At 41.8% G+C, this 12276-nt stretch overlaps 1 long non-coding RNA gene and 1 pseudogene across 1 annotated transcript in view; one reads left to right on the forward strand and one right to left on the reverse strand.

The window, feature by feature from the left end:
* The window catches only part of LOC103345341 (uncharacterized), a 189552-nt gene extending 186414 nt beyond the window's left edge, over nt 1–3138 (forward strand). The window contains exons 4-5 of the long non-coding RNA XR_007915471.3: nt 1956–2066; nt 2720–3138. This is a non-coding gene — a long non-coding RNA (uncharacterized LOC103345341). The remainder of the gene's footprint in view (nt 1–1955; nt 2067–2719) is intronic.
* A 7522-nt stretch (nt 3139–10660) lies between these two features.
* Nucleotides 10661–11888, reverse strand: LOC149128631 (egl nine homolog 1 pseudogene; annotated as a pseudogene).
* Between the last annotated feature and the right edge of the window lie 388 nt (nt 11889–12276).

The raw sequence follows: 12276 nt of genomic DNA on the forward strand, positions 1-12276 counted from the left end.
AGTTCAAGTCCGTGCTGCTCCAATTCTGATCCAGCTCCCTGCTAACGTGCCTGGGAAAGCAGCAGGTGGTGGCCAAGTCCTTGGGCCCCTGCACACATGTGGGGAACCAGGAAGAAGCTCCTGACTCCTGGCCATTTTCCAGTGTTTCAAGACGTACTTAATCTAGTATTTATAAAATTTACTAAAATTAATGAAAACATTATGAGTTTCATTTATTTATTTATGAAAGGCAATGAGAAGTTCTTTACCCTGTTAGAATAAAATGGTTGAAAAAATACATCCAATATAATTGTAAACGAATAGGTATCATCTTAGAGACATAATTCAAGGAAATGCATAATGAGTATTGCTGGGCATATAAAAATATTGCTTAGAACAACGTTCACAGTATATGAGGATGTGCTCTATGTGAAAATACCAATGTTGCTCCAAAGAGTAAGCTTGTGACATTGACTAGATTCTCCTTCAATAATGACATCTATTGATCACCACTCCATGAAAGGCCAAGGCTCCATCAAGGTAAAGCTCAGAGCTTGGAGATCAGTTCCAATCTCCCATGTTGGTGGCTGGGACCCAACTACCTGAGCCATTACCTGCTGCATCCCAGGATGTGCATTAGCAGAAAGCTGGAATTGGAAGCCAAATCAGGGTTTGATCCCAGACATGGATATGAGATGTGGGCATCCCAAGCTGTATTTTAACTCCTGTGCCAAACATGTACCCAGAATTTTCTTAAAAATCAAATAATAAATATGAGATTTCTGATACAAGTATAATTAAAATATATTTAAGATATATTTCTATGAAAGGGAGAGAAGAGGAGAGGAGGAAGAAAGGGGAGGAAGAGAGACAGAGAGGCAGAGATAGAGACACTGATTTTCCATCCACTGATTCACTCCACAAATGCCCCCAACTGCCAGGGCTGGGCCAGCCCAATGCCAGGAGCCAAGATTCCATCTTGGTCTCCCATGTGAGTGGCAGGCACCCAACCACAGAAGGCATCATCCACTGCCTCCCAGGTACGTGATCAGGGAGATAGATAGCAAGTGTGGTAACCAGAACTTGAAGTGGCATGCTGATAAGGGATGCAGGGCTTGCGAAGGGTGTCTTAGCTTGCTTTCCACCACAGTAACTCCCTGAACATGATTATTAAAAAACTACACTTAAGCTGTTCATTCAAGGTAAATATGGCATTTTAAAAAGAGAAAAAAGTATGTGTCCTTTGGAGGAACATGTGTTATGAAGAAAACAAGTTTTAAAAATAGATGCTTCAAATATTTCTTATGTGATGTGAGGATGTGACAGACACAGAGTTGAGCAGCCTAGATCAAGAAAGGACTTTTTGCTCACTTATGGAGACCAAGATCAGTGAACTGCCCCCTGCTGTCATCTCCTTCTAGGTCATTCTCTGTTGCAGAGTCATCTGTATGTCCATCTAGACTCTGTTTCAGACTTCATGTGCCCCAAGAATTCACTACATTCTCCTCTAAGTCACAGTTAGAATCCTATATCAAATATGTCCTTTGCTGTGGCAACAGAAAAATCAAGGATCGCTTTTCATTAAACTTAGATGATTCTAATTTCTTATACCACATCAGTATCACTTTGTTTATGCAATTTCTTTCTTTTTTTTTTTTGACAGAGTTAGACAGTGAGTGAGAGACAGAAAGAGACAGAGAGAAAGGTCTTCCTTCCATTGGTTCACCCCCCCAAATGACCGTGACCCAACCGGGACTAGAGCCCTGAGTACCATAGCTGCAAGTGGAGGATTAGCCTAGTGAGCCCTGGCACCAGCCTTGTTTACGCAATTTCTAATGTTGAATTTTATTTATGCTTACTTTCCCATTTTCATTAATGAACCTTTAAATAACTCCTAAAATATAATGCAAAATAAGCTGATGAATAATTAAGTAAATAACTTATTGGGTATGTATTTTCTCTTATCTGTGACACAGAGGTTTGCTGGAAGAGAAGAGGTTTCCTGGAAGAGAAGGTGAATGGTAACAGTCTTGAGAAAACTAGTATGGATCAGAGATTCTACTGTGCCAAATGACATTATGACAGAAGTGAGTAGAGAAAACATGGACCCATTAGGTGGTAAAAAATAGACACGTTAGGTGGTAAAGCAAAACATAATCCACCTGCTGTTGTGGAATAACCCTTTAGTCATGGGAAAAGGCAGGAAGGAGTACCTTCTTAAGAAGAATACCGGCAATTTGATTAATGAGTAGAAACTAAGAACAAGTCATTACAGAGTTAATGGAAACATCTATTTGATAATTGCATGAAAAATGTTACTGTAAAGAAATAATTTAAAAATTTAAGGATTGTTGTACAAATGAATTACAGTAAACCAAAGAAACCTAATGCTATCACTAGAATTTACTCTATAGAAAAAATACTTGAGTGGTATTAACTATTTTCCTATTAATACAAATGCACACTGGCATTTCAATTAGAATACTTCTTGCTTACATTCCATAAACAGTATGCATCTGGTTATCTCACATTTTTGCCTGCAACTTTAAGGAAAATGTTCAAAATAGATGTTTATTGTAGTACACGTCTCCATAATGCTTCAGATGACACTTCATTTATCCATGCCCTCACAGTTATTCCTGACAATGACCCTTGATTTTCCCATTTCAATTGCTTTAGCCATTGGGATATCAGAAAATATGATACAAGCATAGTGTCTAATAGTCCTTCTTTGAAACAGTGATCAAGTGAAGAAACCTGGGGCCTACTTCTTGGAAACAGAGAGAATATGTTAGAGCCAGAACAAATCACCAGACATGTGAGTGAAGTCATCTTTAAGACACCAGGCTCAATCAAGGTACCAGAGGGCTAAAACCTTATTTGTGAACCTAGAATGATCATAAGAACTGTCAGCTAAGCCCACCCCAAAATGTCAACTGATTTACAAGTCAAATTATTCTTTTCTAATCCAGTAAGTTTTTTGAGTACTCATACACCAAATGCTGATACATATTTGTGAGTAGGTCAGAAATAAACTGCATGCCAAATAAAATCAGTACAACTTAACAATCACATGTAGATGTTTTCATAAACATTATATGTGCAAATCAGTTAGCTCTTACTAAAGCTACTGGCATGAGGAGAGGTCATATGAATTCCACAAAGAAATTGTCTGAAGGTCATGTCTTCATGTTTTAAATTTTTACTTACATGTGTACACAGTATTATATTTTATTAATATTTTAAGAAACTTTCTAGGAGTTAAAATCTGTCTAAATTTCTTATTTCAAATCATAACCCTAAATATGAAAATACATGAAATTCTGTAACTTAAATATAATTTTTAAAACATTTTAAAAAGATGGAAATTATGTTTTTGTATAAAAAAGTTGCCTATTTTATAAGTAATATTTCATAGCCCCTTGTGAGTCCTCTTCAACAAATTACACCTCCCTTGTGAAAGTTGGTCCAAATAATTCAATGCCACCAGTATTTGATAACCTATGGACAAGGCAATGTAGTATCAATCAAGTCATGTTCATTCTGGTCAGCCTGATCAGTAACTCCTTGGGCCAACTAAAGCTAGGATTGACACAAGTCAGGGCTTATTTTGTCCCTGCTCTGAAACACTAAGAAAAAATAGCAGTGAGAGAGTTGTTTTTTCAGAGACAATTCCTATCTATGGAGCTCTGTTTTTCATACAATATAAACTAAATTTTTCAAAGGGAAATGAAAATATTATGCAGGACCCAAATTTCCCTTGTAGAATTTCCTGCTCCTAGAAAATAGATCTTGTATAAACTGCTGTAAACTCAAACCAGAAGGACCAGACAGGTAACACAGTGCAGGAGGGAACCAGACACTTCACTTGAAGAGGAGACAACATGAAGCCCTACAAATACAACTTCCATGTAGCACAAGGCAGCTGGCACACATTTCACAATGCTTTCTCATGGAATTTAGGGACATTTGGCTTGTATTGTTAGTATTCTCATCTTAGATATGAGTAAACTGTGACAGAGCAACAACCTGGATTCAGCCCCATGCAACTCCCACCACTCTTTGTCCACATACCTAATGCTTTCCTGTAGTCACTGTGGATCAGGTACACTGTACAGAGCATCTGGAACTGACTTACAGGAACTAATATCACACCTCCCAAATCACATGGTCTGCACATCCATTCCCATGTTGAATGAGCCACATTGTTCACAGAGCATCTGGAACCATCTTTTGCACACCTAGTGGCACACAATGGCCTTCTGGTAGTGCACTACAAGCTGAAAAGCAATCTCAGAAGCACAGGCTAAGTCACGTCATCCCTACCCCCATACCTGTGGGTTTAAAGTAATGTCTCCTTCCTGCCCAGGAGAGACGTGACCTGAGGGATGGAAGATTTTGCTAACACCAAGTGAGGAGATACCTGTACCACTCCTTGGATTACACTGAATCTCAGATATCCTCTGTTACTCTCACACAAACATTCACAAGCATGGACTCCAACCTGAGTGATGGAGCAACATCAGGAAAGTTCCAGTGTTAGCAATTTTGAAAAGATGGTGAGAGTGAGTGGAATCAGCACCTGCTTAGATGTAGCCCAGAAAAGCCTTCCCATGGTCCTATATTGATAATATCATGGAAAGGTGTGGCTACATTTTCCACAGGACTTTTCAACCCTCCATTAGGAAACAAGAATGGTTATCTATATATTTTCTGTATACATAGACTCTTGGAAAACAGAGGGGATACATGAGTACTCATCTCTATACATATGACACCCCAGTGAAATTCTGATCACTTATTAAATTCTTGATTAGACAAATTCACATTTGAAATAATTGTTCTATTAATGGAGAAATTCAAATGTGAGAAGTGTTTGGTAATGGTCACTAATTTTGTCATCTTCTTTGGTTCCAATAATTGCATGGTTGTTATAGAACCCATGTCTTCTCATTACAGATATTTAAGTAGGAAAAATTTCACATTCTATGTTAATTATTTTTAAAGGTTTATTTTATTTATTTTAAAGGCAGAGAGAGAGAAGAAGGAAAGGGGGAGATGGGGGAAAGAGAGAGAAAGATACACACACACACACACACACACACACACATATATATATATGGAGAGAGAGAGAGAGAGAGAGAGAGAGAGAGAATGAATGAATGAATCTTCCATCCACTGGTTCATTACAGAAATGGTTGCAATGGCCAGGGCTGGTCCAGCTGAAGCCAAGAGCTTCATCTGGGCCTTCAACATGGGGGGCAGTTGAGCCACCATCCATTGCTTTCCCAGGCACATTATCCAGGAACTGGATTAGAAGTAGAGTAACCAAGACCCAAACATGCCCATATGGGATGCCAATATTGCAGGCCACAGCTTAACCCATTGTACCACACACCAGAGATTCTATTGTAATTTAAAACACTTAAAGAAGAAATGTCATTATTTTGGCAACTCTTTTCTCAATTTTTAAAATGATAATTGATCTCATCTACTGAAATAATTTGTGAATCAATGGATAATTTCCCACAGTTGGGACATTACTCTAGTCCATTTATTTCCATAATACACCCGGGAAATGGGGCAAATATATTCAAAAATTACTGTGCAAATTTAAAAGCTGGCTGTCTGATATTGGCTTATTCAGAAGTATCTGAAAACCAGCTCACCATCTGTCCATTTGCCTTCCTCTCCACATATCTAACAAAACTTTAATATTTTTTAAGAACTTGACCAGAACCTTGTTATCTACCTGCTGGATTTTGCCACAAACAAGGAAAAGAGGTGAATATAAGAGTTTCATGGAGCTCCTGCTGCTACTTCTGCTCCTGTCCTATTGAGAATGGGCATGGATGCTGTGATACAGTTGAAGAGAACTTCAGTGGGAATGTAATGGGGATGATGATTCTCGGTTCACAGCCATTATTCATTTTCTCTATGGGTAGGATATGAAATGTACTATTCAAATTCTTGTATCATCTTAGATGCTGCAACTGCCCATCAGTTACTTTATTCTGCAAACTAAGAGACTCAAGCTTTGAGATTTCCACCTTAAGTACCTCCACCTCAGACCAAAGAAGCAAATTTTGTGTACCCTAAATGCTTAGGTCTTAGGGTCACACTGATTTAAACAGAAAATGGATTGCATAGATCAAAAACATAGAATGCCATCATGGAGTAGTAGGTCCTAATATCTGCTCACAACAATTATTGTTCCTATAATAGTGATCACTTGTCAGCAGGACATTCTACAATTTGAGATGTGGATTCCCAGCAATCTGCATTGAACAGAGAAAGTGGAAAGGCCACACTCAATTGCTGACTGATCATTTTGCAACTCACTTCCTCTCTCTGTATCATAGTCATACCTTCCATGTAATGACTGGAGTACTTAATTTTGAGTACCTAGTCAGTAAGAGGAGTTCTAACAGTTAATTTGCACTGAATGCAGAAGAATAAATAATATAGTCCCTATAGCAAAAACTAAAGAGATCAATGACAAGAGAATACACTAATTAAGGATTCCCTTGGAATTAAGGGATTACTCATTACTAATGAAGATAACACAGTTATGCACCTTAGGTGTCTGAACTTGTTGAGCTCTCTATTCCTTAAATACATTCTATAGGAACATAGATGAGGCCAGTGCTGCAGCTCACTAGGTTAATCCTCCATCTGCAGTGCCAGCACCCCAGGTTCTAGTCCTGGTTGGGGTGCCAGATTCTGTCCCAGTTGTTCCCCTTCCAGTCCAGCTCTCTGCTGTGGCCCGGGAGTGCAGTGGAGGATGGCCCAGGTCCTTGGGCCCTTCACCTGCATGGGAGACCAGGAGGAAGCACCTGGCTCCTTGCTTCAGATTGGCGCAGCATGCTGGCCATAGCGGCCACTTAGGGGGTGAACCAACGGAAAAAGGAAGACCTTTGTCTCTCTCTCTCTCTCTCACTGTCTAACTCTGCCTGTCAAAAAAAATAGATGAGGGCCGGCGCCGTGGCTCAATAGGCTAATCCTCCACCTTGCGGCGCCGGCACACCGGGTTCTAGTCCCGGTCGGGGCGCCGGATTCTGTCCCGGTTGCCCCTCTTCCAGGCCAGCTCTCTGCTATGGCCAGGGAGTGCAGTGGAGGATGGCCCAAGTGCTTGGGCCCTGCACCCCATGGGAGACCAGGAAAAAGCACCTGGATCCTGGCTCCTGCCATCGGATCAGCGCGGTGCGCCGGCTGCAGCGGCGGCCATTGGAGGGTGAACCAACGGCAAAAGGAAGACCTTTCTCTCTCTGTCTCTCTCACTGTCCACTCTGCCTGTCAAAAAAAAAAAAAATAGATGAGATTAACATCACCATCATCAACAATCTATTGAAGACCTGCACCCTGCATTAACCATCATTATTATTGATTCAGTTTACATGATGCAGGTATTTTTCATGCATTTATAACCATATCCATCTATATCTCTCTATCTATATAATGTTATACAGAAAGGAAGTCATATTTTCTGTAGCCTGGAATTCAAAATATTAGTGTGTTAATATCACACACAAAAAGTGAAATAATTAAATATACACATTTCAAAATTATTAGGAATCATAAATTTCCTAAAATGTATATTATATATGAGTATAATTAACTTGCCATATTATTCATCCATTGAAAGTGTAAAGTTCAGGGGATTTAAGAAATGTGCAACCATAATGAATGCCAGGTTAGAACATTTTTACTATCTCAAAAAGAAATTTAGTGCCCTGACTCACGGCAGTGGCAGGGAGATGGCAACAGTTGGCCAGTGGCTCTTCTGTATACATGTGATCCAGAGATTCTATCAGAAGAAAAAATCCTAGGTCCCCACCTTCTTTGAGCCTGGCTACAAGGACAGGGAGCTGGGCACCCACTTGAGACTGTGAGGCACTCCTGGCCTCCTAATATACCACAGGCTCTGGGGCTCAAGCCACTTAGGCTGAACTCCAGCAGACAGTGGACTCAGGGAAAAGTCTGCCTCTCTGTGGACTGGACAGGTGGGAGGTGGAGCAGACTCACTGCACCCCGCAACTACAGGATCCTTGTGTGCTGAGGCTGTGAGGACACTCTGGCTGCATGAGAAGGTACAGCATGTATCTCGGCCTCTGAGAAATCACTGTGTGTGGCTCTAAACACTCAAGACAATGAGACCTGTGCTTGGAGTGAGGACTGCAGATCGTGTCTGTGGTTCACACATGGGTGCAGATGAGTGTTGCGCCCACTGGGGGCTAACACCTGAGCATTGATCAACTTGGAGGAAAGCAGATGAGGCTGTGATCACACCAACAGAGGTGACCATTCACTCCCTTTTGTTAACAAGAGGAGATCTACCTCACCCTAGTTGGGACTTACCCTGGATACTCACACCATGCTAGGGCATTGACCACAGCTCTCTGGTCACACCCAGCACACACCTCTGGGCATTCACTGAAAGTGCAAGCGTTCCACTAAGCCACAAAGCATACTTCAAAGATAAAAGCCATCAGAGGAAAAAACCAACAAGTGTAGCCACAAATGTCTAAAAATATATGCAGAAATTCAATTCAAGAAACAAGAATAAGGAACACAGCATGACACCCCCAATAAAAGGAACACAACAACACATCAATTTTTTTAAGGTCACACTGTTTTTATTTTCTTGCTCAATGAAAATAATTTTTGAAACTTCAATGTGTACATTAAATGTATAGAATATCTGCAACACATCAATTTTAAAATGTAAAAATGAAGAGCTTGATGAAATGCTGGAAATGAGATTGAAAAAATTAATCATAGGATTACTCAAAAGCAAACAGAAGCAAACCCATGAATTAAAGAAAGCCATACATTACATGAAAGAAAATTTTTCCCATGAAATTGGGATTTTAAAATCATAATCAAAGTGAAATATTAGAAATGAAGAATTCAATAGATCAAATAAAAATCCAGTGGAAACCCTTAACAACAGACTTATAAAGGAGAAGAAAGACTATCCAAGCTAGAACACAAATCTTGGAAGGAGAAGGAGGACAAGGAGGAGGAGGAGAAGGAGGACAGATAATTAGAAAATGCTATACCAGAAGAAGAAGAAACTAGAAAATTAAGAACAGTGTTGGAGATTTATGTGATACTATCAAACAACCCAACATATAGTTCTTAGGAGTTCCTGAATTTGGAGTTCCCTGCAGACCTGGAGGAGGCTCCTGGCTCCTGGCTTCAGATCAGCTCAGCCAACTGGGGAGTGAACCAGTAGATGGAAGACCTCTCTCTCTCTCTGCCTCTCCTTCTCTCTCTGTGTAACTCTGACTTTCAAATAAATAAAATAAAAATTAAAAAAAAGAAATATCTAGAAATGTTTCTGTATACTCAGATTTTGGCAAAGAAGATTGAAGAAGGTGGTTAGAAACTTAAGGGCTCTTTGCTAAAGAGCTTAGGAGAGTGCAATCTAAGATGTCTGTCCCAACTCATTCTTTAAGTAATAGAAGTCTGAGAGGCCTTGTGTGATTATGTAATGTTCCTTCTTTTTTCTAAAATATAAAAAAGAAAACCCACAAAAACATAAAAATAAAATTATCTGGTTTTGTGCTTGTTCATTTTTCTAAACTAAGCATACATCTTTCAGTACTGACAAGAAGGCTGGCGTCACATTTGGGCAATGTCTCAAGAACTGTCTGAAGACTCACTGAACATCAAGTCTGTAAAAACACATTTCCTTCTCAATGCAAATATAATCTCCCCCTGATGTGCTTCAAAAGAAACAGCGTTATGATCTGAAGATCAGATGGGTTAGAGTATTAGGAAGAAATCAATAAATTTGAAAGTGCAATCAATTTGAGAAGCAAAAGGGAAAACCTAGAAATGGGAAATTATCATCTACCTCCATAGGAAACACCTGAATGCAGAAGAAAGCCCTTTATCTTAAGCACTTGATGCTGAGGATAATCTCAAGTTCACTTAGTGCCAGTCACTCTAGTTTTGTTAAAAAAAAAAAAAACAACTTGAAAATGTAAATCCTTCTTACAGTGTATTTTTCCTTATAAAACATGAACTGAAGCTACTTGTAATAAATGATGACTGTTTCACTGTTAGGTTTCATTATTAACAATGTCAAAAACATGACAACAGCAATCTTTAAGAATCCAAATTAGAGCAAGATAGCACGACAAAAAAATCTGATATTTCCATTGGTAAAGTGCTCCTTTTCTTATTTTAAGTGAAAAGAAAATGAATTAACCATCAGCCACTAGCAACAATCATTTTGAGAGGTCTTTTAGGGCAAAAACTTAATAGTATGAAGAAGTTCACAAAAATAGATTAATAATACTGTGATTTTTTCTCAATTCAATATAAATAATACCTAATCATACAAAAATTACCCCAAATTTAAACTTGATATAAAAAAGGGAGATATGGAATGAACTCAGCTAGATGACAGATCATACAAAATATAAGAATGAAAAAATTCCACACAGGGCACGGATTTCCTGTCCAGATGTAAAAACCATTTTCCACTGATAGCTTACCTTCCTCCCATAAACAATCACAGATTCTGAGTGGATCATGCAGTACAAAGCCACAGCAGTGAAATCTTCTTGTATGATGCTCCACAAAACAGCTGTATCTTTTCCTGATTAAACTGCTGATTGGTTGTCTGTTTTTATTTATCCCATTTATTTGCATTCACAAGTTAACAGTGTCAACAATTATTGTAGTGAACCGAGGGTATTGCTGGATGAGAGGCTCTATAAGACATATTACTGATTGACTCAGAAGGTTTATTGAGTTCAACCCTCACTCCTTTTTCACCTGCTAGATATTTTACTTTAGCTGCTGCTCTCTCATCTGCATCAAAATACCAAACAGTTATTCTGTCTGGCAGCATATGCTGGTTGTACTTCATGAGGGTTGCGAGGGTCAGACCAGAAAAACAGCAATCTATCAAATTTGGGTTCAATGGCAGCAAACTGGGCTTGCCTTCTGGAAAAATTCAAAGTACACCTCCACTTACCTTGGCACCCCAGTCTTTATTAAGATAATGTATACATGTCACACATCTCTCATCTCCGTTTGAATTATCAACATGACGCACACAACCTGTTCCATTGCCTGGATAACAAGCAGCCATGGCTTTCATCAGGCCAATGATTTTGTAGTTGCCCAGCTTCTCCTTACAGTGGAGGATCAGGTCGTCCGTGCTGCTCATCTGCAGCCCAGTGGTTACACAGCCGGGCTCCTTGCCCTTGATCCAGGTGATCTTGTCACCTCGGATGCCCTAGGACGAGTCGCTCTTAGGGCTACCATGAACCTGCCTGTGTTCTGCAGGGCACGCATCTCCTCGCTTATCTTGCCCAGGAAGTCGTCCACTACACAGATGTCCTGCTTGTTCATGCAAGGCAGCGTCGGAAGCGGCTTCCTCTGCCCTTTGGGCTGCAGACCTCAGTTATGGCTCAATCCGCAGCCTGGTCTATTGCTTTGTGGGTACAAGTTCGCCTTCTCCAGGTGCAGCGACGGCCAATCAGCGGCTCCTCCTTCCCAGGCTCCGCCTCGGCAACCGCCGGGCCCTGGAGGCACGCGAGGCGGGGACGCGCGACCGCAGGGTTGGCTACCTACTTGGCCTTTGCCTTGGCCGCAACTCCAGGGGCCGGCCAGAAGCCTTGGCGGCGGCGGAGGCACTGCCCCAAGGCCTCCAGGCTCTGGTCCCACAGGCCCTGGTCCGCGGTGTAGGGGAAAGGCCTGGGTGCTGGTGTGGGCCTGCCTGGCGGCCAGAGGCGCCCTCTCTGCCCTGGCACAGGAGCTCCTGCTCCTTCCAGTCCTGGCGCTGGGGCGGCCACAGCACAGCAGGCTCCATCTTCCCGCACAGCTCACAGTTCTGCTGGTCCCCTTGCTCCGGCCCGACCCCCAGGCCCGCCGCTGTCATTGCCCATGGTGGAGGCAGTGGTGGTGGGGGCTGGACTGCGTAGTCCCGGGCCAGGGAGCAGGGAGAGCAGCAGGGAACGTTTCTGCGTCATGCACCTGCCACATGCACCTGCCTCAAGCAGGCCGTGCTCCCCGCCCTCGGCCAGGCCGCTTTCTCGTCCTTGGGGACGGCCCCTCAGTGCCGGCTGCTGCTTCAGTGCCTCATCGCGCACGGCCTGAGGGTGTACTGACTGCGTGGGGATGAGGATCTCCGCTCTGGGCGCGCTAGACCAGCGCCTTCCAGGGCACCGCCTGGGCATCCCGGGCGCCGGGCCCAGCTTGTGGAGCAGTGCAGGACTTGCGGGCGCCACTCGCTCTGCGCTCTCTGCACAGACACCGCTGCCCGGTGGTGACCAG

Source organism: Oryctolagus cuniculus, chromosome 1 (assembly GCF_051225735.1).
Source record: "Oryctolagus cuniculus isolate XC-2025 breed Fujian yellow rabbit chromosome 1, ASM5122573v1, whole genome shotgun sequence".
NCBI classification, from domain to species: Eukaryota; Metazoa; Chordata; class Mammalia; order Lagomorpha; family Leporidae; genus Oryctolagus; species Oryctolagus cuniculus.